The following is a 24,209-nucleotide window of genomic DNA, read 5'->3' as shown; positions in this document are numbered from 1 at the left end:
GCCCCCACACCCTGTGGGAGAATCAGAAGAAACTCCTGGCCCCTGGCTTCAGATTGGCCAAGCTCTAATTATTGTGGCCATCTGGGAAGTGAACCAGTGGATGGAAGACCTTTCTCTCTGTCTCTCCCTCTCTCTGTCTGTAACTCTACCTCTCAAATGTTTAGTAGCTGGATACAAATAAGAATTCAGCTGTTACTAAATAACAAGTGATCTAATACATGGTGAATGTGATCTAGGCTGTTTGCAGGTTTCAAGTCTCAGAATGTCTCTGAGACTCACAAAATGCCATCAGAATGTGGATCCCTAAGATTAAGACATAAATACTTCAGTTTTTCACAAATGTTTCATTCTGGCTCAACACTATTCCGTATTAAGACATTAAACGACACCACACTTGCTATTATTTGATTTAGGACAAATATGTGGTACCCTTTAAAGATTATTTTAGTGATCAAAGTATTGCATATCTAACATAGGGCCTTAGAGTACAGAAATAAAATCTGTGCAAATGATATTTTAGCCTTTGTATTAGAACTAGTTTTCCTCCCTAGTTAAGTGCATTATTTCTAAAAAGAAAATCTTGATTATCAACTACTATAAATAAATATAAAAAGATATGTATATATAAAGGCCTCTTACTTATTCTTTGATGGTATAAAGAGAAAGAAAAATTACAGAAGAGCTGCAACTTCTTATGAGACACATCGGTCAGCAATGCTTTAAATTGCATTCTTGCTATTTTATTTTCATCTCAGAGTGTGAAAAATGATTTGTATTTTGTAAGTCATTTTACAACATAATTGTGGAGACCCAGGCAAAGGCAAATCTGTTTGGAAAAAAAACATCAATTTTTCATTATCTGATCATAGCACCTTCTTATACACTTATACACACTTCTTTTTTTTTTTTTTTTCCTCTTTGTCAGGCAGAGTTAGACAGTGAGAGAGAAAGAGACAGAGAGAAAGGTCTTCCTTTTTCCGATGTTCACTCCCCTAGTGGCCACTATGGCGCTGGCGCGCTGTGCCGATCTGAAGCCAGGAGCCAGGCACTTCTTCCTGGTCTCCCATGCGGGTGCAGGGCCCAAGCACTTGGGCCATCCTCCCCTGCGCTCCCGGGCCATAGCAGAGAGCTGGACTGGAAGAGGAGCAACTGGGACAGAACCGGCGCCCCAACGGGGACTAGAACCTGGAGTGCTGGCGCCGCAGGTGGATTTATAGCACCTAAGTCTGGAAACCAAGGGATGAAATGTGATGAAGAGTCTGTGTTACCCATCATATTCCCAATGCTGAGCTCTAGTGACGAATTCACTGTACTGTACTGTGTGCTGTATGAGTTAGACCCACTTTAACTGACTCCAGATATTGGTCCACATGTGGAGTTATGAATCACCATCCTTTTAGCATTGTCTACAAGCAGATAAGTGTACACAAAGAGAAAGTGGGCAAAAATAAACAAATAACCACCAATTTGTATTTAGTGAACATAGTAGGCCCAAATGTGAGGAAAGAGGGAGCCCATAGGACATAGCCAAGTAAATAATGAACCAAGTTAAAGGCATTTGTGGAAAATGCAATACACAGATGTCCGGCAGTCAGTGCACCTGGTTCCCAGCCTCGACGCTGTCACTGACTACCCATGTGAGTGACTAAACTGTGAATTAATGCTTGCTCCCTACAGCTAAGGTAAGGAGAGAGAGGGAATACTTCATCAGACGTGGGCTGACAGGTGCACCCCGGGAAGAGTATCTGCCTGGTGGGCAATACAGAGAACAGGGGCCAAAGGGGATTGTTTAGGCCCATAGACACCAAGTCCTGTCTGTGTGCAGGTCCAGTGCCAGACAGAAAGGTGAAGAAGAAGGACAAGGGCTATGTTAGAGCCAAATCAGACCAGCGGTTCTCAGCCTGACTGTACAGTTGTAGCATCTAGCTCAGGCTGACGACATCAGACACTTATGGGTGAAACCCAGATGTGTGAAATTTCATATAACTCCCCAAGGAATTTTAATAGGCAGCCAAGGACAGTAACTAGTGAGTTTTGTGGTATTTGCCAGTTTTGCCTGTGAGGTGGCAGATCTTAAAATGTTGTGCCAATTCTCAGACCTGCCAGGGACTCTCAAGCCAGCCCTGGGAAGAAGGTGCGCAGCGTAGGGCACACCAGGATTAGCACAGCGGATCAGGGGAACAGAGTAGCTAGTGCATCCTGGATGAAACTGTCAGCATCTCTGAGAAGATGAACACGCACATCCCTAATTCCAGGGGAGGGCCCTGGTAGAGGAAGCCCCAGCTCAGTGCTTCCATTAGCACAGGAAACTGGTTAGGAGAAGGGCAACAGAGCAGGCACCATGAGCTAGAACAAGGGGAGAAGCAAAACAGGTTGATGAAACGTCTGCCTTGCTTTTGTCATCAGTAAAATGAGGTTGACAAAAAATGACTTGGAATATTCGGTGCCCATGTAAGTCATGCGCTCCACTCAGAACCCCTCACAGGCCACTCGCCTCCTAGGTAAACTTTCATTCATTCCTTCATCAATACTCTGAAGCATTCATTCTGAACCATACCCTCATTCACAGACAGTTCTAACATGACTTGGCACAATTATGATGAGACCTTAGCTCTAGTTATTTTGAATGATGCTATACCAACAGCTGCTGTGATAAGAAATTTCTAAAAAAAAAAAAGTGAGCTTTTAAAAAATTCGAAAGAAGCGGTAGTATAATCATTTATTTAAGACATGGTACCAGCTGCACTCTGGAGAATATAACAAACATTAAGTTATATAGTAAAAGAATAAATACAAAATTAATATGCAGTATTAGAAGCCATTTTATAAACATCAAAAGAGAATTAGAATTAAAAGAATAAAAAGAATTTTAAAAAACTAACACAAAAATGTGGAAAATAACTTTTAAAAAATGCTACTAAAGTTCTTAAAATAACTGAATGGTATTTGTTGAGCTATAAAGAAAATCGACAGTGGAGTGAATGTCTGGCATGGTTTTAAGATGCTGTTTGAAACACAGGCATCCCGTATTGGACTATCTGGGTTCGAATCCTATTTCTATTCAGTTCTCCAACTTCATGCTAATGAATACCCCAGAAGGCAACAGGTGATGGCCCAAATGCCTAGGTCCCTGCCTCCCTTGTAGGAGATCTGGACTGAGTTATGGCTCCTGGTTTCACCCTGGTCCAGCCCCAGAATTGCAGGCACCTGAGGAGAGAACCAGTAAACAAATCTCTCTTTGTCTCTGCTTCCCTGACTTTCAAAACAGAAACAACTAAATACATATTTTAAAAAACAACTGCTGCAATAAAGATGTCTGTTATCACGGGAATTATTTTTTAAAGTTAGAGTAAGGGAAATACAATAGGAATTTATTTTTAAAAGTTATCATGGTGGGGCTGGCATGGTGGCTCACTTGGTTAATCCTCTACCCGTGGCACCAGCATCCCATATGGGCACCAAGTTCTAGTCCTGGTTGCTCCTCTTCCAGTCAAGCTCTCTGCTGTGGCGCGGGAAGGCAGTGGAAGATGGCCCAAGTGCTTTGGCCCCTGTACCCACATGGGAAACCAGGAAGAAGCACATGGCTCCTGGCTTCAGATTGGCGCAGCGCCAGCCGTGGTGGCCATTTGGGGAGTGAACCAACGGAAGGAAGACCTTTCTCTCTGTCTCTCTCATTGTCTATAACTCTACCTGTCAAATAAATATATATAAAAAAAGTAACCATGGTAATTTGAAAGTTCATAAACAGAGGCTGATGCTGTGGTGTAGTGAGTTAAGCCTCCGCCTGCAGCGCCGGCATCCCACGTGGACACCTGTCTGTATCCTGGCTGTTCCTTTTCTGATCTAGCTCTCTTACGACCTAGGAAAGCAGTAGAAGATGGCCCATGTGCCTGGGCCCCTGGACCTATATGGGAGATGCGGAGGAAGCTTCTGGCTCCTGGATTTGGATCCACTCAGCTCTGGCCATTGAGGCCATTTGGGAAGTGAACCAGTAGATGGAAGTCCTTTCTCTGTCTCTCTCCCAATCTCTGTTTATAACTTTACCTCTCGAATAAAAAATAAATCTTAAAAAAAAGTTTATAAGCAAAAATACCCATGTAACTTGCTTTTTCATAAATCAAGATGAAAATACTGCAAGAATAACATTTGGGTTGTATGGAAGAGGAGGCTAAATGATTGAGGCTGTGGAAAAATACAAATGCTTGTCAGGAAGGTGTTATTTTCTCTATGAAGGTATTGACTGCTAGTGAGCTAATCAAAGATCTCAAACAGAAAGGTGGTTCATGTTATTTGGTTCTTGATTTCTCTACCTCCTTTTTAAGAAATCCATGTGTAAAAACCAGTCACAGAGGCTGGTGGTGTAGCACAGTGGTTTAGGCCAGCACTTGAGATATTGGCATCTCAGGTCTGACAGTAGATTTAAGTCCCTGATGCACTGCTTCAGCTTCTTGCTAAAGTGCCTGGGAAGACAGTGGAAGATGGCCAAATGTTTGGGTCCCTGCCATCTGTGTCGGAGACCAAGATGGAGTTCCTGGCTCCTAGCTTCAGCCTGGCCCTGCACCAGCTCATGTGGTCATGCGGGGAATGAACCAGTGGATGGAAGATCTCTTTCTGTGTATCTCCCTCTCTGTGTCATCCTGCATTTGAAAGAAATAAAATAATTCTTTTTAAAAAGTCACATAAATTCAATTTGCAATAGATGGCATTCACATTGCTGGCCAACTCTGTTTCCCTTACCCATCCTGATGTGGCATTGCACTTTCTTATAACTGGATTTCTTAACAAGAACACTTGTCTTGTTTCTCTCATCTGACCCATGTTTCTCAATTTGAGTCTTTTCTCAAGGTCTTCTTTTCACCGCCCAAAGTCAATCCCTACCTTGACCTCATTTCTTTCATCCTGCAGTTTTTCAAATAATAAATTTCTTTCCCATAGGTTCCAAGATCAACAACACTGAGAGAATCCTTCCTGCTCAATGATTTTATATTTGCTGCTGTAAGATAGAATAGACATCTGTGTCCTGCCCTGACATACTCATTCTCAATAAACCTTGGTGACTTCATCTTTCTATATTTAATGTCTCTATCACAACCATAAAATAAATGACTATGAAATGTTTTCCCGGAAAATAATCCAGTTTCATAGTTTTAAAAACAATTAGCCTATGAAGAGTTAATAGTGTGCTACATGCCATGTGGATTTGTTGCATGCTTTGAGCTCCATTATTAATTTATTGAAACGTGGAATAGTTTGCAGTTTCATAATTCACTGATATTATTTTAGATGTATGGTATATTCATGAGCTTTTGGGGGAAAACCATTTAGAATAGCAATATTTTAAGCCAGAAAATGAAAACACATATTATTTTTCCACTGAAAACATATTTCTAGCTGACATTATTTTTTCTGATGATCATCCATATGGTGGAGCCATAAGTAAGTCTTCTAAGACTAATGTGACATGATATTACTTTTTAGTTTAAATTTGTGTTTTTCTGTGAGTACAAATTGCATTTATATTAATGGAGGGGTGAAGCAAAACGTATTCTTCACAAAGAGGTTCTTTTTACATTTTGTAGTTTATCTACATCATTGTTGATAGTTATAGCAAAGAAAATACATTAAACATTTCTCTCCTCTTAGTAAGCTGCCACTCCATACTGTTCATTTAGAAAGGATAGATTTTTGTTCACCTGAAGCATAGAATTTGGCTCCAGGCCACTGAAACTGAAAAATTACCTCTAAAATATTCGAAGTAACAAAGCAACTGTACTGTCTGTATTCATTTTTTTTTTTTGTTTCAGAAGAAGTCATTCATTTTATACCCTTTGAGCTACATGGTTAATTTATCATTAGCATTCATTTCATGATATATTTTAGGAAAGGCATATGGTTCCAACTAAAATATAGAAGTGATTTCAAGCCAAATGAAAAGTTTGTCTTATGAAACATTTTGGAATATTTTTGCCAGTGTACATAATTTGCTTAAAGGTTGCATAATTGCTGTAACTTTTTTATTGCAAATGTATTTCTTGCCTAGGATCAAGAAATGTATAAGAAATGGAGGGAATTTCACTCATTAGAGGGAAGGAGGAGGAGGAGAAAAAAAGGGATGAAGAGGAGGAGAGGACGGTGGAAAGGAAGGGGAACAAACAAAACGAAATGGCAATCAATTAGGCTAATGGTTTTAATGAAATTAAGCAAATTGGTTATAAGACAGCAGATCAATGACCTCAATGATTCTGATGGCAGTGAAGTGTTGGGGACAGAAACCTTCTTTGATGAATTAAACAAAAATTTGGGATAAGAGACATTAACATCATGTTATTTTTATATTTGAGCTAAAGTGTTTGCATTTTGCAGTAAATAATAGTAGGAATGAAGTTTTAAGGAGAAGTAGGGCTCAACTATTGGTTTTCGAACACTCAACTAATTCACACATGAAATGAAACTGAGAAATTATTAAAAAGACCTGCAAAGGACTTTGAGGGAAGCTAAATGAGGCAGTCACTGTCACTAGTCTGTGGATAAAATGGACATGGGTCTTTTGATTTTCTATCTTGTAGATTACTTTTGAATTCAATTTTAGCCATTGTATAGCAATTATGACACCATGAATTATTTGTGTAACCACACATTCTTTAATCACAGATTTTCTTAAAACTGTATAAAAGAAATACATGAAAATTTTCCCTTAATATACATTTTAAAAGTTAAAAAAAATTACAGATTTTTTGGCAGAACTACAGACCTATACTTGACACTCTTTGTAATCTTTGCAAAATAAGCCACTAACCCAATGAAAATAATTGCATTTAATTACAATGGAAATTGCTTGAAGTACAACAAATGCAAAATTGCTCTGTTATCTTTGACGCTGCTCAGATGTGAAAGTCTGGTACAATGAAAATTTACTTTCACTGCAGTAGATCTCCCATGCAATGACCAAACCTTACAGAATGGGGAAATAGTGAGGTTGCAGGTCAGGCATTATGTAGAAAAATGTGGTAGTATTTAAAAGTCCACATCTTCCACTGTGTGAGATGAAATGGACTTGTCTGGACCTAAAGGAACAGTTTGACCTCAGAAAAGTTCTCCAATATCTGTAAGATATTAAAAATATAATATTCTGTAAATCACAAATTAAGCAATTTCAATAAGGATACAGAAACATTATAAGATAAACTGCATATGCAATATACCATTACTTCTACCCAAATGTTTCCAGAATCACCTCAGAGCATTGTAAAAATGATGAAATAAGTCAGAAACATTCTTGTGTATATGTGTATATTTATAGAAAGTTCTACAAAAAATTTAAAAGAAGCATTATTTATTTATGTTATAAACCAAGAAAGTGGCACTAATAACTTTCTATTTAACAAAAAATATAAATAGAAATCAAGTGTTGCATTAAGCTATTTACTATTCGCCCATAGCAATTTTTATATAGTTGGCTCCAGGTTGTGGGGTCATTTTGAGTGAACTGATATTTTAAAGGGAACATCACATATCTTAGCAGCTTGATTTTGTCTCAGTTTACTTTGTTTTACATCAAAGAAAGTTCTATCTTGTTTTATTACTCCATACCTAACAGGTTCAGAATTATCATTACCATTGTTGTTTATGGTGCTTTAAATAATTAATGTTTAGTTTTGTGCAGGCAAATAGGGCATATTGCTTTTGGTAGTACTGCTAGTTTCAATTCCTAGAAAGTTATGTTTGTAAGTAATCTATGACAAATGTTTGTGCCTAATTGATGAACCCTAGATGAAGTAATTTATTTATTTAGAGTGCTGAGTTTAATGTATATGAGTTAGATCTGCCTTCTTAAAGATATTATTTTGGCCTCCTGTGTGTCTCTTTAATTGTCTTCCTGCTTTATTACAAAGTGAAAAATAGAAATTAAAATTCCCTTCGCTGAACTTGCTGTTTCTGCTTCTTTTACTCCTATAAATCACATTGCTCTGTTAACTAAAATCTGTAGTCTAGCTAACAAGCCAAGAAAACAAGAGAGGAGACTCAACTTACCAATGAGTAATCAGCTGGGATATCATTACTGATCCCAAAAACAGTAAAAGAATAGTAAAAACATATTATCCAAAGACCTAAGCCCATAAATTCAATAACTTAGATGAAAAATATCAATGATTTGAAAGATACAAACTACTAATACTCATCAAAGTAGATAAACTGAATAGTACTTTCAGAGAAATTAAAAGGTAGTTAAAACCCTGTAAAACATGAAACTGCAGGATCAAATTATTTCAATGGGGAATGCTATCAGATGTTTAAAAATAAATAACATCTGTCCTATGTAATCATTTCCAGAAAACAGAATCACAGGGAACACATATTAAGTTTTCATAACTCCAGTATGTTCCCCAAATCAAAGTCACTACAAGAAAACCTTATCTTTGTTGGATATAGACACAAAGAACCCTAACAAGATATTAGTGAATTTAATCCAGCAACGTAACAAAAAGTATAAAACATCACGACCCACTGAAATTTATTTACACAATGAAACAACCGTTCAGTTTAGGAAAAATCAATCAGTGAATTTAGTCAAATCAGCAGATTATTTAAGAGAAAACACATGATCATTACAATAAGTGTAGAAAAAGTTTTTAACAAAAAGCAACACACTTTTGTAATGAATACTATCTGTGAAATGTAATAGAAGATGGCATATCTAACCTAATAGAGAGTACACTAAAAGTCTACAGCTGCCATAATATTTAACTGTAAGAATCTGAATGATTTCTCCCAAAGATCTAGAATATGCTTTTTTTTTTTTTTTTTTTTTTTTTTTTTGACAGGCAGAGTGGACAGTGAGAGAGAGAGACAGAGAGAAAGGTCTTCCTTTGCTGTTGGTTCACCCTCCAATGGCCGCGGCCGGCGCGCTGCGGCCGGCGCACCGCGCTGATCCGATGGCAGGAGCCAGGAGCCAGGTGCTTTTCCTGGTCTCCCATGGGGTGCAGGGCCCAAGCACCTGGGCCATCCTCCACTGCACTCCCTGGCCACAGCAGAGGGCTGGCCTGGAAGAGGGGCAACCGGGACAGAATCTGGCGCCCTGACCGGGACTAGAACCCGGTGTGCCGGCGCCGCTAGGCGGAGGATTAGCCTAGTGAGCCGTGGCGCCGGCCTATAAGATCTAGAATATGACAAGGATTCCCTATCTTACCACTCCTATCCAATAATATATTGAAAGTCCTATTTCGTGCAATAAAATAAGAAAAATAAAGCATATACAGATCATGGAGGAAGAAATAACTTTTTATTCAGATAAAATGATTTCTTATGTATCAAATTCTAATTAATCTTCAATTATTTCCTGGAAGCAATCCATGAATTTAATCAAGGTAGCAGAAAGAAAAGGAGGCAGAGAGAGAGAGAGAGAGAGGTCCTCCATCAGCTGGTTCACTCCCCAATTGGCCGCAACGGCTGGAGCTGTGCTGATCCGAAGCCAGGAGCCAGGAGCTTCTTCCAGGTCTCCCATTTGGGTATAGAGGCCCAAGGATTTGGGCCATATTCTATTGCTTTCCCGGGCTGTAGCAGTTGGGACTTGAACCAGTGCCCATATGGGATGCCAGCATTGTTGGCGGAGGCTTTACCTACTATGCCACAGCACCGGCCCCGACAGTAACAATTTTTAAACTTACCTGTGAAAGATACTATTTAGACAATGAAAAGACAAATTTCAGACTGGGAGAAAATATTTGCAAATTAAGTATCTGATAAAGGGCTTGATCTAGAATATATGAAAAAATTTTAAATTCAGTAATAAGAAATCAAGCAACTCAATAAAAATCAGACAAAAATCTCAACAGAACTTCAAAAACACATAAATGGAAAGTAAATATAAGGCCAGCACCACGGCTCAACAGGCTAATACCCCGCCTCGTGGCGCCGGCACACCGGGTTCTAGTCCCGGTCAGGGCGCCGGATTCTGTCCCAGTTGCCCCTCTTCCAGGCCAGCTCTCTGCTATGGCCTGGGAGTGCAGTGGAGGATGGCCCAAGTGCTTGGGCCCTGCACCCCATGGGAGACCAGGAGGGGCACCTGGCTCCTGGTTTCAGATCAGCGCGGTGTGCCGGCCTTGGCGGCCATTGGAGGGTGAACCAACAGCAATGGAAGACCTTTCTCTCTCTCTCTCTCTCTCTCTCTCTCTCTCACTGTCCACTCTGCCTGTCAAAAAAAAAAAAAAGAAAGTAAATATATAATATGATATTCAATATAATTTATAATCAGGGAAAACCAAATTAAAATAATAATAAGTTAGTACTACATGCCATTAACACAAATAACTGACAATACTTACTGCAGTCAAGGCTATGGACCATTTATTACTTAAAGGAATTAAAAATAGTTCAGACATTATGCAAGAGCAATTGGTATTTTTTCTATAAAGTTAAGTATAGATTTTAAACACATGACACAGCAATCACACTTCTAGGTATTCACTCAAGTGATTTGGAAACTTACATTCACACACCAAACTTTCTATAAAAATCTCATTCATAATCACTAAAACTGGAACCAATTAGGTTGTTTTCTGAAAAGGAAATGGAAAAACAAATAACGAAAAGCTATTCAGCAATAAAAAGGATTGAGCTATTGTTTCATGCAACATATATAAATCTTAAATGCATTTTGATGAGTGAAAAAAGCCAGACAGAAAAAGGTTACCTATTTTATAATTCCACTTATATGACCTTCTGCAAAAGACAATGCAGTCAAGATGGAAAACAGATCAGTAGTTGCTGATGTTAGTTGAGAATGCATAGGGGAAATTTTCCATATGATACTAGGGTTATGGATACATGACCCTGTCCATTTCTCAAAATCCATGGAACTATACCCAAAATATAATGTATGAAGATGTAGAAAATTAAAAAAAAAATCAATCAGGATGTTGAGAAACTCCAGGAAGAAATGCATTCTGTGACAAATGAAGGTAACTATACTACAAATAAATGACATAATTATATTGAAGAGGAGATGGAGAGGCTGATTTAATTGATGTTACTAATTATAAATTAATTATAAATAAATAATTAAGATGAATTGCAGATGGTGATGGGTCATATCTGTGGCATGATCTACACCCCAGACACCATCCTAGGCTCTAGCACTGTCCCCCCCCCCAGCCGCCATTGCTGGATGCCAGGTGACCACATGGCCCAATCACAGATGTCAGCTCCACCCCCACCCTAACGAGATTCAATGCTCCGACTTCCCTGATCTCCCCCCAGCAAAGGTTTCACAGGAGCTGTTCCCAAACATGTATTCTCTCTCTTAGGCTCTGCTCCTCTCTCTCACCCCCTTTCCCACTCGCTCCCATCCCCCCGCCCAGGTCTGTCAGAGTTGCCCCACTGAACAATAAACCTTTCCTCTAACTCTGGTGTTTGGCGTGTTTTGTGCTGGCCTTACACTGGTGCCATGACTCAGATAGGTCACCACAAAACACACCAAACACCAGAGTAACAGAAAGGGTTTATTGGCGGGGGGAAACCCGACAAACTGGAGGGAAGGGGTGAAGAAGGAAAAAGAGAACACAAGTCCAGAAAATGGGTCCTATTATACCTTTGTTGGGGTCAGGTAGGGAACTAGGAGTAGTGAATCCCACTAGAGTGGGAGTGGAGCTGACACCAGTGGTTGGACCATGGGACTTAGGACCAAAGTCTACTGTTGGTGTCTAAAATGGTGTCTAGGGCATAGATGGCACCACAGATAAAACAGTGCCATTTTACTAACAGGCATTATAGACAATCATAAAGAAAAAGCTACAACAGATCCTTTAATGTAGGATAGAAGTCAGAGATGTCATTACAAACTCAAATTTAGCATATACATACATATGATATATAAATATATTGAATATGTATACTGTGAAAATTATACACTGATACCCTAATTGAACACAGATGGGAATTTCTTAACAAAATTTAATACAACAAATTGCAACATATAAAAAGGGTACTATATCATGAACAAGTAGTGTTTATCCTAGAAAATCAAGGTTGGTTTTATATTTAGAAATAAATCAATATAAGTAGCTATACTGACAAAGAGAAGAGTGGTAGACACAAGATGGCAGAATAAGAGGTTTCTTGTTCACATGTCCCTGAGCAACAATAATTTCTTAACCATCCATGGGAAAAAGTGCCTTTGTGGGAGCTTTGGGATTCAGGTAACAAGTTACAAAATGCTGGTAGAGCCCAAGACCTAGAAGAGTCATGTTGAAAAGGAAAACATACTCCCAGGTAGTAAGACTGCCAACTGTCATGCCATTTCCTAACTTAGAAATGACCCAATTCTCAAATAGGTTTGGCTGTAGCCCCATTTGGCCTTTGTCTTAGTATAAGAACCATCTTCAAAAAACAAACAAACAAACAAACAAACAAACAAAAAAAAACAGGAAATTACCTCACTTGCACCTTGAGAGATAAGCCCATCAAATTTGATATTGTATATGTACCTTGAAATGATCCTGTAAATATAGTCTCTCTCAGTTGTTGTCTGAGAGTATTAACATACACACAATCACCCAGAGGGAGGCATTCCCATGTGCGCTCCCAGAGGTAGATCTACCTAGGGGTTAGATGCAAATCACAATCAATCCCTGGTACCAGGCCCAGGAACCAAGACCTCATTGAAGACTCAGGGAAGTCATGTAAACCAGTTCCAGCCTCAATCAACTGTGATCCTAGAGGAAATCACATCATCCTAGCAACCCAGCAGGAGATTGTCTTTACCTGACAAAATGAGTCTGCAAAGACTGGAAGTGTTTGCTCCTTCAAATGCACAGACATGAACACAAGGCTGCAAGAATGCCAAAGCAAGCAAACAAATGAACATCAGGCAAATAACAACGCAATTATGGAAACATTAAATTAAAGCTCCAGTAACAGACCCCAAACAAATGAAGATCTACAGATTGAAAATGAAATATAATTGCTGAAAATAATCATCCTAGCAATGCTCAGTGGCCAGAGACAACTCAGTGAAATTGGAAAAACAATGCATTAACAAAATTATAAATTCCTGAAGAAATAGAAACTATAAAGAAGAATCTAAGAGAAATTCTGGGACTAAAGGAGCAATGGGAGAATTGAAAAATTCAAGAGAGAGTTTTAAGAGTAGATTTGATGATGCAGAAGAAAGAGTGAGCCCAAAGACAGATCATTTGAAATCAGCAAGTGAGAGGAACAAGAAGAGGAAAGAATAAAAGAGATCATAAGGAACCTGTGTGCCACCATCAAATGGGCAAATATATGACTTATGGAGTGCCAGAAAGAGACAAAAAAGAGAAAGGAGCAGAAAGTTCCTTTAAAGAAATACAAGCTAAAAGCACCCCACATCCTGAGAGGAATATAGGCATCAATATTCATGAAGCTCAAAGATCAAATAGGATCAGCCCAAAGAACAACAGCCTGAAACACATATATAAATGAATTGCAAAAGCAAAGATGAAGAGATTCTTGGAAACATCAACAGAAACACTACTCATCACATACAAGGGAATCCCCGTTAGGTCAGCAGAGAAATTCTCAACAGAAACTTTGCTTTCTAGGAGGCAAAGCAGCACTATAATGAAAGGGTTGAAAGAAAGGAAAACCCTGATGATCAAGAAAACTACTGCTGGCGAAGTTGCTATTCAGAAATGAAGGCGAGACAGACATTTTCAGACCAAAAAATGCTAAGTGAGGGAGATCACCACCTCTAGAAATGCCTGATGAGAAATGCTGAAGAGAATTCCTCATATTGTAACTAAAAGGTGCAAATTAGCAACAACACGAAACTATAAAACTCAATGGTGGTGTGTAAATTGCTTTTAATTTAGTATAAAAGTTAAAAGGCAAAAGTAAATATAACTAAAACTACAACAATTTGTTAACAGATGCACAAAATAAGAAGATGTAAGATGTGTGACCAACAGCATGAAATATTTGTGGTAGGGAGAAGCAAATGTGCAGTTTCTGTATGCAACTGAATTTAAGTGGTTATCAGCTTAACTAGAATATAATATCTTAAAGGACTATTTTTGTGCATAAGCTCCATGGAAACTACAAAAAATTTTCTAGTAGATAAATAAATGTGAAAAGAAGGAATCAAAATATACCACTATTGGGCAGGTATTTGACACAGTGGTTAAATAATTGCTGGGGATGCCTGCATCCCCTATCGGAGTGCATGGTTCAAGACCCTCTTACTCTGCATCTGATTTACCTTTTTGCTAATGTACACCCTTAGGAAGCAGATGTTGGCTAAAGTGCTTGGGTTTCCGCCACCCACATGGGAGACCCAGATTGAGTTTTCAGCTCAGCTCTGGCTGTTGTGGGCATTTGGTATGTGCACCAATATATAAAAGATCTCTCTCTCTCTCTCTCTCTCTCTCTCTCTCTCTCAAATAAAATGAAGAGAAGTAAGTAAGTAATTTAAACAGAAACAAAAAACACTCCAAAAACCTCCACAACTCACAGAGAAATAGAAGAGGAAGGAACAAAGGGGCTGCAAAATAATATGAAAGTAATAAACCAAATCACTTTAGTTATCCATAAATAATTACTTTAAAAGTAAACAAGCGTGGGCATTTGGCTTACAAATTAAGACACCACTTGGGATTCCCAAGTTCCATATCATAGAGCCTGGGTTTGAGTGTCAGCTCTTCTCCCAGTTCCAGCTTCCTGCTAATGTGTACCTGGGAAGGAGTAGGTGATGGTTCAAATAGTTGGGTCCCTGCTACCCATGTGGGAGTTCTGGATTGCCTTCAAAATTCCTAGCTATGGATTGACCCACCTCCAGTCATTGGAGATATCTGAAGAGTGAGCCAATGGATGGGTACACCCCAACCTCTCTCTCTCTTCTATGTTTCTTCTTCTTCTTCTTCTTCTTCTTCTTTTTGACAGGCAGAGTTAGACAGTGAGACACAGAAAAGGTCTTCCTTTTCCGTTGGTTCACCCTCCAAATGGCTGCTACGGCTGGCGCGTTGTGGCTGGCGGGCTGTGCCGATCTGAAGCCAGGAGCCAGGTGCTTCCTCCTGGTCTCCCATGTGGGTGCAGGGCCCAAACACTCAGGCCATCCTCCACTTCCCTCCTGGGCAACAGCAAAGAGCTGGACTGGAAGAGGAGCAACAGGGACAGAATCCGGCACCCTGATCGGGACTCGAACCTGGTGTGCCGGCGCTGCAGGCAGAGGATTAGCTTAGTGAGCTGCGGCGCCGGCTCTTCTATGCTTCTTAAATTAAAAAGTAAATGTATTGCACTCTGCAATTAACAGAATTCCTGAATATATAGCAAAAAACGAGATCCAAAATATGCTGCCTACAAGAGACTCAGTTTAACATTAAGGAAAGCATAGGCTGAAAGTGAATAGTAGCAAAAGATATTTTATAAACATGGCAAACAAAAAAAAGAGTAGATCTGCTTATATCAGAAAAAAAATTGGCTTTCAGACAAAATCTATTACAAGAGGAAAAAATGGTCACTATACATTGATAGAGGATCAATTCATCAAGGTTATAAACAATTATAAAATTGTTTTAAAAATTGGTATATGCACCCAATATCAGAACACTTAAATATATAAAGCAAATGTTAATAGAAATGAAGGTTGAAATAGGCAGTGATATAATAATAGAAGAGAATTTTTTTTTTTTTTTTTTTTTTTTTTTACTTTTTGACAGGCAGAGTGGACAGTGAGAGAGACAGAGAGAAAGGTCTTCCTTTGCCGTTGGTTCACCCTCCAATGGCCGCTGCGGTTGGCGCGCTGCGGCCGGCGCACCGCGCTGATCTGATGGCAGGAGCCAGGTGCTTCTCCTGGTCTCCCATGCGGGTGCAGGGCCCAAGGACCTGGGCCATCCTCCACTGCACTCCCGGGCCACAGCAGAGAGCTGGCCTGGAAGAGGGGCAACCGGGACAGAATCCGGCGCCCCGACCGGGACTAGAACCCGATGTGCCGGCGCCGCAAGGCGGAGGATTAGCCTGTTGAGCCTCAGCGCCGGCCCAATAGAAGAGAATTTCAATACCACACTTTGAACAACAGAATTATTCGGACAAAAATGAGGAAGAAATCAAAAGATTTGTATAAACAAATGGACCTGAAAGACATACACGAAATTATCTATCCAACATCAGCACAATACACTTTTCTCAAATTCACAAAGGACATTCTTTAGGATAGACAATATGTTGGGCAACAAAATCAATCTTAAGTTTAGCAATATTGAAATTATCTTTTCTGAGCAAGATGGCATAAAACTAGAGATTAATGATAGTAGAATTATTGGAAAATTCACAAATACGTGAGAATTAAACAAAACACTCTCACTGATCAAACAGTAAAAGAAGCAGTCAAAACAAGAATCAAGAAGTAATTATACACAAATAAAATTCTAAGCACAGCACACCAAAATGTATGAGATGCTGTTCTAGAAAGGGATTTTATAGTGACAGATGCCTACATTCAGAAATCAGAATATCAAATAAGCAACCCAATTTCATACATTAAGGAACCAACCAGAAAAAAAATAACTAAACTCAAAGTTATTAGAAGAATGGAAATAATAAATATTCGAGTAGAAACAAAACAGAGAGTAGAAAACATAGAGAAAATGAAATTGACAATTAGTTTTTGAAAATGATAATAAAATTGACAAACTTTTAGCTACTATAATCAAGAAGAAAAGAATTCAACAAAAAATTATAAATGAAAGAAGAAATACCATAACTTACACAACAGAAATACAATGGATTATGAGATTAATATGAACAAATGCATGACAACAAATTGGATGGCCTAGACGAAATGAGTGAATTTCTAGACAAACTGCCAAGACTGAATCATGAAGAAATAGAGCAATAAAGAGCAAGTTGAATGAACTAATGCTTGAAATTGTTTCGGTAAAGACAATTCAATGACCAAATTGCTTCACAGGTAAAGTCTGCCAGGTATATAAAGTAGTACTAATACCAATACTTCCTTGACTCATCCAAAAATTTTCACAGGAGGGAAAATTTCCAAACTCATTGCATGAGGCCCACATTACCCTTACACCAAAGCCAGATAAGAACACTACAAAAAAATTATAGCCAATATCACCGATGAGTGAGTACAGTTTCAAATTTTCAGCATATCACTTATCACTATATTAAAAACAAAAGGATAATCATTCTTGTCAAGTCTATTTAACATAGTACTGGAAGTCCTCGTCTAAGCAGTTAGGCAGGAAAAATAAAGAAAAGGCATCCAAATAGGAAGACAAGAAAAGCTGACTCTGTTTGCAAATGCCTTAATCATATTTACAGAAAACCCTAAAGATTACAGCAAAGAACTAGGAGAACTAAGAAACTGAGTAAAGGTGTAGGATACAAAATCAATGCATACAAATCAGAAGTGTTCTATACTGTAACAGCAAATTATCTGATATTGACATCAAGAAAACAATCCCATTTACCATAACATCAAAAATAACAGAATACATCAAATGATTAGCGAAGGAGATGAAAGATATGTACACTGAAAATTACAAGTATTTGTGAAGGAAACTAAAGTTACAAATGATTGGAAAGATGTTCTTCCTATGTTCACGGATTGGAATCGTGAATACTTAGAATGCCCATATTACACAGAGCAATATCCTGATTGAATGGGGTCCCTATCAAAATTCCAGTGACATTTTTCACTGAAATAAAGATAAATCCTAAAATTCTTACCTTCATAGGACAAAGAAAATTATAAAATTACACTTCAAAAATAAGTGTTTTTCGTTAATTATTGTAAGCAAAATCAAAGCCACTTTGCTTCAAAACTGAATAAGTTCAATTTGTGCAGATTAAATTTAATTTTCCTCCAAATAACTTTCATTATAAGAATGTGCATAGCTCTAGTAATTTGAATTTGTGATGGGTGTTTCACATGGTAGCCCACATTATTATTGACAAATGCTTACTTTTGATCATTTTCTGTTTGACAGCAGGCTACAGAAAATCCAGACTCCCAATCCATGAACATGAGAAATTTTTCCATTTTTTTGTATCTTCTTGATCTCTTTCATTAATGCTTTGTAATTCTCATCATAGAGATCTTTGACATTGTTGGTGCAATTTATTCTAAGTTATTTGATTTTTTGTAGCTATTGTTGAGGAACTTTTTTGTGTGCAAACTGTTGAGCTCTTTGCTTAGTATAGAGTTGGTCTTCTGTGTATAAAATTAATTGAAAATGGTTCTTAGTGGAGAATGGGCCTGGGAATGGGAGAGGGAGGAGGTGGAGGGGTGGGAGGGCAGGTATCATGGGAAGAATCGCTATATTCCTGAAGTTGTACTTATGAAATGCATGAAGTGTGTATTCCTTAAATAAAAGGTTTCTTTGGGGAAAAAAAAATAGAAAATCCAAATTCACAAAGGCATCCCTTAAGAAACAGAAACTGAATGCTCCCAGCCTCTTCTCCAGATAAGGATGGCTTATGTCAAGGCAACTCAGAATTCTTTCAGACATTTCTTTGAAATCATGTCAAATCTTTTCTTTTGTCGGCAAGGCTGACATCATCTTTGGCAAAGTATATCTTATTGATGTCTATATGGACAAGAAATGAATAAAAAATTCACCTTTAATTTTTGAGACTGTCTGAGTAGAAAGTCATCTTCAAAAGACAGCTTTGGGGCTCCCAGGTGTTTTCAGATAAATTCCCAATTCATTTGACAGAAATATTTCGAAGTTTGGAAAGTTATCATGTTATCTATCTCCCGTCTCTTCCTCTAGGTTGGCAGCTTACAAAATGAATTTCTATATGTCTCAGAAGACTCCATAATATTGCCACCAGAAAAGTTCTCCTGAATGAACTCTAAAGTGTATATATTTAAAAAAAAAAAATGGGGCCAGTGCTGTGGCACAGTGGATAAAGCCATCGCCTGCAGTGCTGGCATCCCATATGGGCACCAGTTCTAATCTTGGCTGTTCCACTTCTGATCCAGCTCTCTGGTAGGGCCTGGGAAAGCAGTGGAAGATGGCCCAAGTCCTTGGGCCCCTGCACCTGTGTGGGAAACTTGGAAAAAGCTCCTGGCTCCTGGCTTTGGATCTGCGCAGCTCTGGCCATCGCGGCCAATTGGGGAGTGAACCAGCAGATGGAAGACCTCTCTCTCTCTCTCTGCCTCTCTGTGTAACTCTGACTTTCAAATAAATAAATAAATCTTTAAAAATGATTTTTCCTTTTAATTGTGTGGCAGAGAAATCTTAATGGAAAAAGAAACTGACTTTGAGTCATTGTATGTGTGTGTGTTGAGGGTGAATACATGGCCCCATTTTCCAGGCAGAATATTGGAATAGCTGATTAAGAGGACCAAGAATTTCATTACACTAGGGAACATTACAAGAAAATGTGTGTCTATGCTTGCCTCTCTTGGTATGTTCTGCCAATACTAACTCTTGGGAATTTAGCAAGCATTGATGGCAATGGCTTTGATAAAACCCTCACTTCCAGATTAAAACTACAGTCTCAGTTTTACCTCCCTTACTCACATGTGATGGAGGTCTGATGTGCCCAGATGCCTGACATTTCTTTTTTTTTGACAGGCAGAGTGGACAGTGAGAGAGAGAGACAGAGAGAAAGGTCTTCCTTTTGCCGTTGGTTCACCCTCCAATGGCCGCCACGGCCGGTGCGCTGCAGCCAGCACACCGCGCTGATCCAATGGCAGGAGCCAGGTACTTATCCTGGTCTCCCATGGGGTGCAGGGCCCAAGCACTTGGGCCATCCTCCACTGCACTCCCTGGCCACAGCAGAGAGCTGGCCTGGAAGAGGGGCAACCAGGAGAATCCGGTGCCCTAACCGGGACTAGAACCTGGTGCGCTGGCGCCACAAGGTGGAGGATTAGCCTAGTGAGCCGCAGCGCCGGCCCAATATGATGTTTTAAAATCTGTGTACATTGCCCATTTTGTCGGTTGAGGCAGGAGGCGGATGTCCGGTTGGGACACCAAGTGGTCAGCTGCTAGCTGGTTGGTGCTTGTGGGTTGTGTGATTCGTGCCTTGTCTCTAGCTGGAAAGGGGGGGAGGCCTCTACGTGGAGAGGCAGCGCCACTGTAGTTCCAGGCGTGAAGTCGCTAGGACTTCTCTCACGCTTGTGTGTGCAAGGAGACTCAGGTGTTGGCCTCAGCTCCCAGGCTGAACTCAGCAGATCAGCCAGTGAAAACTTCCGTACTGAGACTTACCTACCGGCCAGAGAGCAACACCTAGGATCCCGGGCCTGGCAGCCAGGAAGAGGCCAGGTGGGGGACATCCTGCAGTCTGAGAAGCAGACTGAAAGATGACAAAGAAGCTGAAGATGGGTGTTCAGAGAAGTAGACCATTCCAGCCCCTCAATCTAGAGATGCCAGTAAGAACCAACAACAGCTTACGAGGCGGAAGACGAAGGCTCAGAATTCGCAGATGCAGATTGTTCCTAAGGAAAGAGAAAGAGGCCATGGTTATAACTCGTCAGCAGCCGCATGGCAGACCAGGGGAAATGGAAGGGAGAACAAAAGTTTCCCAGATAATGAAAACTTCAACTCGAACTTGTCAAGTCCTAACTTATTTTTAAGCTGCAAGCTAATCAGAACTATGCTGGAGCCAAAGTCAGTGAGCAGCCATTACCAAGTGTTCTTCCCAAACCACCAAGCCGCCGGGTTTCTGTTTCCTTTAATCTTTCAGATAAGGAAATAATGACATCTCAACTTTAAACTTTACTTAAAGTACATGTATAAGATAAAGTGCTAATGTTTAAATTGGCTTGAAACAAATTTAACTAGGGAGTGTAATCTGTTTGTGTAAAACTGATTAGAGTAAGCATACCTCATCTCATTTGTTTTGTTGTGTACACTTTGGTATAATGGTAGTGTCAGTGCAACTTAAAATAACTAAAGAATTGGACTCCATACTAAGTGTCCTCACCTGAGTGACTTTGAAGTGAAACCATTCAAGTTTGGATTCCCATTCAAGTTTAGATTTAGGGAAGGGCAAAGAAAATACGTTTTATCTTGTGTGTTAGGGGAAAGTAACTAAGATTGTCATTCATGGATCAGTAGTGAGTTAAGTCAGTGAATCAAATTAATCACCTAAGATGTAGAAGTATCAAGAACTAGTTGAACCTTTGAAAGCTTATGTTCTAGAAACACTCAAACTAGTAACACGTCAATATTCTAATGCACTGCCAAAGAAAATGTGAATTTTCCTTAATAAGTTACAGTTTAGAAGATTCTGCAGTGGTCAATGTGGAAAGGGCACTCAAGGGTTAGAATGAGGCACAGTATACCCCATCGGCCTTCTTAACTGCAGTTGGAAAGGTGTCTGCCAACGAATACATCCAAAGCATTTTTCATAGGAACAGTATTTAATGGTCACTCAATAGCTTTCAAACACATTTTTGTATTATAGCACTGCACGAGCTATTCTGACAGTGATCTGGCCTCCTAACATCCCTGGGAAGCTTGCATAAAGTGGGGGATTGTATAATGTGAAAGTTTTAACTATCTAGGGAAGAAAGAGCCATGTAAATACATGTGATATTGTGGCATGTGTAAAGTGTTCTTGGCTTTTATGCTCCGAATAGTATTTTAGTATGATTTTCCTGAATGTAAGACCATGGACTGTTTTTATTCTATAGCCTAATTTTAAAGGTCTAAGGTATTTTTAGTTTGCCTCCGTGTAAAAGTGCCAGTGTTTGTAATGATGATTTGGATGTAAACCATATTTCAAAGGAAATTGTAGTGTGTAATGAGTTCTATAATATAAATAATAAAAAAAAAACTTTCTAATTTTAAGAGATGTGAAATACAGCACAGGAATTCTGCCTTCTCCCCCCCTCCTCCCCATCAAGCCCAAAGATGAGCTACCCCGGAGTTTCTCCAGTCTTAAAGCCTCCTTTTGGCTTCCACAAATTCTTAGGATCTATGACACAAATACACTTAAATGTGTGGTACCAGTGGAGTTTCTTGTGTGTGAGAAATGAGTAAGTAATCCAGGGGACCACCTGTATGAAAAAGACACATCTTGCATATAAAACCTTGATAATGTTTTACCAACTTGAAAGGTAAATTCTAAATAAAACTCTTAACTTAAAATTAACCCAGTTACACTGTTGTTCAACTTAAGAATTCTGCATGCCAATGCCCTCTTTTTTATTTCTGCCTAATTTATTTCATGTTCATAAGCAGGGTGATCAAGTTTTATTTTTTCAGATTTATCAGATAATTTAATGCCCAACTCAAATATTTGAATAGCCTAAAGACCAGCTTATATAGTTCTTTTTTTTTTTTTTTTTGACAGGCAGAGTTAAACAGTGAGAGAGAGAGAGAGACAGAAAAAAAGGTCTTCCTTCCATTGGTTCACCCCTGAAATGGCCGCCACGGCCAGCACGCTGCGCTGATCCGAAGCCAGGAGCCAGGTGCTTCCTCCTGGTCTCCCGTGAGGTGCAGGGCCCAAACACTTGGGCCATCCTCCACTGGACTCCCAGGCCACAGCAGAGAGCTGGACTGGAAGAGGAGCAACCGGGACAGAATCCGGCACCCCAACTGGGACTAGAACCTGGGTGCTGGTGCCGCAGGTGGAGGATTAGCCAAGTGAGCTGCGGCGCTGGCCAAGCTTATATAGTTCTTTATGTACATAATATGAACTTGAAGGATGAAATTAAAAAATAAACATTTCCTCTCCACCCCCCCAAAAAATATATGTGCACTATGGACTAAAGAAATGGAGGTAACATACACATTACTTCACACACTTGTTGTTTGTTAGCAAGGACAATCTATCCTCAGGAGTGTTCATGTTCGGAGACATTGCTGTTAACTATACTCATCATGTTCTGCACCAGATCTCTCAACTTGATCCTGTTTAGCTGACATTTTCTATCTTGTAACCAACATCTCCCCAGCTTTCACCTTCTTCCAACCTCTGGTAACTACCAACCAACCTTCTTCTTACCTCTATGAGTTCGACTTGTTTTAGACAACTGTATATAAGCGAGATCATTCAGTATTTGTCTCTCTGTGCTTGACCTGCTGCACTCAACATGATGCCCTGCAGAGTCACCCAGGTTGCTGCAATTGAGAGAATTTCCTTTCCTTTTTTTTTTTTAATGGCTGAATAGGATTCCTTTATTGTAGATTACTTGTTTTCTTGATCCATTAATCTCAGGCACTCAGGATGGTTCCGTATCTTGGCCATAGTGAATGATGTGGCAGTGAACATGGAGTGCAGACAGCTCCTCCAGACACTGATTTTGTTTCCTTTGGCTATGTACACAGTTGTGGGATTGCTGGCTGTTCTGATAGTTGTATTACTTTTTAGAGGATACTCCATACTGTTTTCCATGATGGCTGTACAAATTTGCATTCCCACCAACTGTTTGCATGTATTCTCTTTTCTTCCTTGCCAATGCTTGTTATTTTTCAACTTTCTGACATTCTAACAAGAATATGGTGATATATCATTGTGGTTGTCATGCACATTTTTCTAATGATTACTAACATTCGACATTTTTAAATATAACTTGGCCATAAATATGTCTTGCTTGGAAAGATATCTATTCAATTCCTCTGCCCATTTCTCCATCAGGTTATTTATTTGCTGAATGCATTGTTTATTTTTTATATTAATCCATTATCAGAAATGTGATTTGAAAATATTTTCTTGTATTCCTTTATTTTTATTTTTACTTATGCAGGGTGACAGAGAGATGGAAAGACAGAGGGAGACCTTCTAGCTGCTGGCTTTCTCCCAAATGACCACAACTGTCACGTCCAGCCCAAAGCCGGGAGCCTGAAACTCCAGCAGGGTCTCCCACATGCATGGCAGGGGCCCAAGCACTTGAGTCATTCTCTACTGCTTTCCCAGGCATATAAGCAGGGAGCTGGACCAGAAGCAGCACAACCAGAACTCAAGCCAGCGCTCTGATACGGGATGCCAGCATCTCAGGTGGTAGCCCAATCCATTCTACCACAACGCCAGCCTCTTCTCCTATTCCTTAGTTTGCCTTTCTGTTTTGTCCATTGTTTCCTTTGCTATGCAATAGCTTATTTTTTAAAGATTTATTTATTTATTTGAAAGTCAGAGTTACACACAGAGAGAAGGAGAGGCAGAGAGAGAGAGAGAGAGAGAGAGAGTTAGTTCTTCCATCTGCTGGTTCACTCCTCAATTGGCTGCAATGGCTGGAGCTGCACAGATCCAAAGTCAGGAGC

The 24,209-nt window shown here is 39.5% G+C and overlaps 1 pseudogene; it reads left to right on the top strand.

Moving 5' to 3' along the window:
• Positions 1-20,738, top strand: part of LOC127491543 (proline-rich nuclear receptor coactivator 2-like) — a 34,172-nt pseudogene extending 13,434 nt beyond the window's left edge.
• Positions 20,739-24,209: the final 3,471 nt, after the last annotated feature.

The sequence above is a fragment of the Oryctolagus cuniculus genome, chromosome 3 (assembly GCF_051225735.1).
Source record: "Oryctolagus cuniculus isolate XC-2025 breed Fujian yellow rabbit chromosome 3, ASM5122573v1, whole genome shotgun sequence".
Classification (NCBI taxonomy): Eukaryota; Metazoa; Chordata; class Mammalia; order Lagomorpha; family Leporidae; genus Oryctolagus; species Oryctolagus cuniculus.
Note: the sequence above shows the minus strand (reverse complement) of the source record. Positions and strands in the feature narration are given on the sequence as shown.